The sequence below is a fragment of the Camellia sinensis genome, chromosome 11, assembly GCF_055761805.1.
Source record: "Camellia sinensis isolate YWXY chromosome 11, ASM5576180v1, whole genome shotgun sequence".
NCBI lineage: Eukaryota > Viridiplantae > Streptophyta > Magnoliopsida > Ericales > Theaceae > Camellia > Camellia sinensis.
The window spans coordinates 77885138-77890432 of record NC_138971.1 but is presented as its reverse complement, the minus strand read 5'-3'; the positions used below and the strand labels follow the sequence as shown (position 1 = coordinate 77890432).

Genomic DNA, 5295 nt, shown 5'->3' with positions numbered 1-5295 from the left:
TTACCTCATTTATGTTAAAAACAAATAAAGGACACAAATGACAAGAATACCCTCATCTGTAAAACAAAACATAACACAGCATATCAACTAAGACTAATAAGCTAACATGGTTCATTGGACTCAGCAGTTTCCTGTAGCAATCAAGCAGCTGTTTTGAATTATACCTTGTTGATTGCATTGGAAGTGTATGCATTTGTTGTCGTTCAATGATTGAAGCACTAAGCGGTTGTACATAATTAAATTGTAATTGTCATTTCTGCCTTTTTGCCCCAGTTTCATGGAGGTTCCATTTCCAAGGGTTCTGAGTTACAAATAGAGGTTGCTGAATTCTCGTGGAGAAATGTTCAGGTTTTAATATTCTTCTCCCAAATAAGTGAAGGGATGCAAATTGTTTCTCTTAGCTGATCTGGTTCCTTTATTTCCAGCTCCATGGAAGTTTGATAGTTGTGGCTGAAAATATCCTGGGCTCGACTAGGATGGATGAAAATGGTGAGCTCAAACTAAGATATTGGCACAGGTAATAGATGATTATGATTTTGTTTTTCTTTATTTTTTCCAAGAGTAGTAGCAACCAACTTGAAGCTTGAATGGAATTCTATTTTGTAGGTGTGGAAGATGTAAGTTACAGAATGTCAAAGTACTGAATGAAGGAATTGATTGGACCTCAAGAAACAACACATACTGGAAGCATGATGTACAGCGGTTTGAGGCATTAAAGGTCATACTGCATGGAAATGCTGAATTTGAAGCAACAGATGTTGTCTTTCAAGTTTAGATAATATGCATTATAAGATTGAGTTGTTCAGGTTTTGAGTAATGTTGGAGGTGGTCTTCTTCTTTAACTTTTGTGTACTTTGGTCTGGCATGCTCTGACATTGAACTAGAAGGCATCTTTTGATTGAGTGGAAACTATAAAACAATTAAGTATTTTGTAGTGTTATATATATATATATATCAATTATTTGTAATCGATCATCCATTTCAAATAAAAATGGTACTTTTTTTTGAACTAGAAATAAAATGGTACTTAAAAATATTTGTTTTTTTCTTTTTTCTTTATATTTTGGAAGAGATAAATCTGAATGCATAGAATTCAAGTGATATTTTATTTTGGCTATGAATATAGATTAAGATTTAAAACTCTTATTTGTATCAAAATAGAGTAAATTTATGGGATTGGATTATTTCAAGTTGACTTTTGGGCATGATGAATTTATTTTTGAGTCGACTTTAGTGATCTGAATTATTCATTTTTTAGAACTTATTAAGTAAAATATTCATGCAAAAAATTAAGATGATCGAACATCGGTAGTTATATGTTTGAATCATATTTGTTTTAAAAAAATAGACGATAATTATAATTTCAAGTAGCTATTCATTTTTTGTAATATAAGTATGATTCAAACATATAGCTACCGATATTTGTTACATTTTGACATTCTCTCAATTGTTTTCCATCTATGTTTATTTGGCCTATGTTTGTTTTTTATTTTTTAATTTGTTAGTAAAACTTGATCTATCACAAAAAAAGAGTTAGGTGAGCAAAAAGAAAGAGTGCCAGAATTTCATTTTGTTTTCTCTAAGATTTCCTGTACATGTATTCCTGATATGCTGTTGCTTCACCACTTCGAAAATCAATATGGTGGTCTCAACTACCTTTTCTCCCTAAACTGCTTTACAGAACACTCTCTATCTTTAACTCTAAATTCCTACATTCATCTCTGATCATCCCTTGTTTGGGCTGCTGTTGCTGTGTTGTTTTGTTTTGGTATGGATGTTGAACAAATGCTTGATGATATGCTGTGCTGGTGAATAGATGTTCGGATTAGGTAGTCTTAGGTTGTTTTGTGGCTAGCTGATAATTAATAAAGGCCCATAAAGATATTAATTTATTTTTTATCTATGGTCTTGCTCTCTGATAATTGGGTCTCTATAATTTCAATTCAATCAATTTTGACTGTAATTTTTTTTATATATTAGATCTATTTAGTTCAATTGATAACAATGATTAAGAAATTTGGATAGAAATTGAAAGAAAAATAGTTCATTCGAAATGAAATGGAATATTTTAAATTAGATGTCAACTTCTTAATCATTTTGTGAAGAATGAGTTGATTATTCAGCATGAACCAATGTTTGTATACCTTTGTTGTTACATTGTCTGAGTTGGGTTCCTTATCATAAATGTTATATATTGCAGAATAAGGTTCAAGAGCTTCACTGGCCTTCTACAGAATAAGGGTCAACGTATATCAAAGATGATGCAATTGTTCATGCATTTGGTCCAGAACGACATAGTAGGGTAAGAGGGCTTGGATTTGGAGCATTGCCATCGAAAGTTGATGCACAAGCATACCAAAGTTATAAACCATCTGTGGATAGTTTTTAAGGACTTTGATGAATAGATTTCTATAATTTTTGAATAGTTTTTGGTAATATTAACGAACTTATATATGTACAGTTTTTGATGGTCTATAACTTTTTGGATAATTTAGAACTTAAGGATAGTCCTTTTGGATGTTTGGAATGTATATATTGACAATTTTTGAATGTTTATAATTTATTGATATAGTTTATTTTTCATGGTTGAAATAATATTTTGGTGGTTGATTAATATTTTGTGAAGCTTGTTTGTAATATTAGATTGTACAAAACAGGTCAAATATAGACTGCTGAATTTAAAAAACAAAAATGCACATTCTACGGCAAACAAATTAGGTCATTATATGAAATATTCCACAGCATTCCATGTACGTCATTGTATGTTCTACTTATCTACGGCAAGCAGAGCAAGTCGTTGTATTATATATTTTACAGCGCGCAATCAGCATTGTTGTTTGTCTCACCAATTAACGGCGTGCAAAAGTAGTTGTAGAAAAAGTAACGACGACGCACAAAATCTGCCGTTAAATAGTTTTTAACGGCATACTAAAGCATGTTGTAGAAAAAGTAACAACGACGCACAAAATCTGTCGTTAAATATTTTTTAACGGCGTACGAAGCATGTCGTTGAAAGTGAATGACTTTCGACGACTCGTCATAATATGATGTGCGCCTGCACGTCGTAGAAGGGTTTTTACGGCATGCATTGCGTGTCGTAAAACCCCTTTTTGTTGTAGTGTAGGCATACTGCCCCAAAAAAGCAAGACACAATCTTTGACCCCTGGTTCTAATCCTGCTGTAGAGTAACCTATTCAGATACAATCCCCAAATTCTAATTCTTCACCATATCAAACACAACCTCCCTTGATTTTGACCTAAATTCTAATTTTGGTATGACCCTAAATTTGAAAGAAATCCTCTTAAAATTCAGATTCTCCTAGGATTGGGTGCCTTTTTCCCAAGATTTCACATTCATACATAAAAAAGCATTCTAAACACCCCTACAGGTTAGAGTTTCCCTAAACTAACTTTGGATACATAGATCTAGGGTTTTTCTATTCAAACAAAGGTATCACAACATCTTGAAAATGGGAAAGTATCAGGTCCTAGATTGGAAGGCACTATAGCTCACTATATGCAACGGATAAGATTGCTCAAAATGGGTACCTTAACAAGATCCACCAATATACCTCTCACACTTTCCACCGAGCAGTGAAATGAGGATCGAGTGGTAGGTTGGGGATCTAGATCCAAGGGTTGTGTTCCCACCATGACAGAGCCCATCACTAGCAAGCCGTCCAAGATATCAGATGGAAAACACAGGGATTTAAAGTGCGCCAAAGCAAATGCAATGCAATGAACATATACACATAAATGAATCTCATATTTACAATTCTCGAGTCAAGTTCTCTGTCTTCTCAACAAAGTCACCAGAAACTGTGGAATCTCCAAGACCGAAGGATCTGAGCGCGCCTAACGGTTAGAACCTTTGGTCTAGTTCCATTAGTGGAATGTGGAACAGAATAAGAGTCCAAATCTAGTAAACCCATAGAAAATGCACTAATCACAAAAAATGCCAAAAATGGATACATCACGAGATTCAGAGTCGCGTCCTAATGTTTTAGAAAAACTAGGAAACCCATGACTCGTGCAAAAGGCCACTGTCTATCGTAACTAAAGTGTCTCAGCTCAGGAACATAGGTATGAGGGGGAAAGGTCATGAATTAAGCACCTCTGCTCACCCGATCAAAGATCGGCCTCTACTAATTCTAGATATGAGATTTATTACCAATATATGCCCATGTTTCGATTATTAATGCCGAAATTACTATGTGAAGCAAATAAGTATTGACTAAATCACTTACTTTGGAATGCATTAATTTCATGTGTTTTGAAAAAGAGTTTAAAAAAGTGCAACTCAAAGAAAAGATGAGTCCACATGCATGGAAATCAATATCATCCCAAAATAAGCAAAATAACCTCCATCCACCGGCATCCAAAGAGATATATCAAGTAAGCATATCGCCGCATGATAAGAACGCTAGACATAGTAAGAAAAACACAAATCATTAGGATGCAAAGATGATAGAACCTCTCCTAGTACTCTTTCACACCAAGCCAAGCAAAAAGGATTAGAAAAGCAAGCATGATCCTAGAAGCAAAGAAACTAATGCAAGACTCACAAAAAATACAACTAAAGACTTGGCTACTAATTATATGATATCTGAACCATCTTAAGAAATTGGATAGCGCACATAATCACATAGGAAATAAAGAAAATAAGAGATAAAATGAGCTAAGTCTTATGCATAAACAATGGATGCAAAAGATTGAGAATGATAAAGAAAACCTAATGCCAAGATAGGGAAAGCTTTAAATAAAAGGGATAGAGAAGAAAGAAATGAATACCCATGAATCTATACTAAGAAGAAGCGAAATGACAAAAATAATGGAAGACAACTACTAATAATGCTACCAAATGAAAACACTTAAGAAGCTACCAAACAATACAACATCATGGAAGCAATCAAGTGATAAAGGAAATGAAAATAAGCTAAATCCACCAGTCTCATCACGGAAGAGATGAAATGATGGTCATCCTTAATCACCAATGGATATGGAAAATCGCATGATGACCAAGGAAGCAAAACAAGAAAAAATAACTACCATACTCATCATGGAAGAAGGGATGAGATGATAGACTTCTTTGACCATCAAAGATATTGAAGATTAATGATGGTCATAGAAGAAACAAATATGCAATGGAAACTAAACAAGGAGTAAATAAAAAAATATATAAAAAAAAATAAAAAGTAAGAATCTGCATCATATTTCCAGAAAAGGGGCAAATAGATGCTCTAATTCATGTTAGAAGTGGATGGGAGAGTAGATTGCAAAGTCAGTTCTAGGTGA

The 5295-nt window shown here is 33.7% G+C and overlaps 1 long non-coding RNA gene across 1 annotated transcript; it reads left to right on the top strand.

The window, feature by feature from the left end:
- The first annotated feature begins 263 nt into the window (after nt 1-263).
- On the top strand, nt 264-762 carry LOC145803160 (uncharacterized). Its single transcript, XR_014345278.1, has 3 exons — nt 264-348; nt 426-517; nt 607-762. It is a non-coding gene; the product is annotated as an uncharacterized LOC145803160 (long non-coding RNA).
- The last annotated feature ends 4533 nt before the right edge of the window (nt 763-5295 follow it).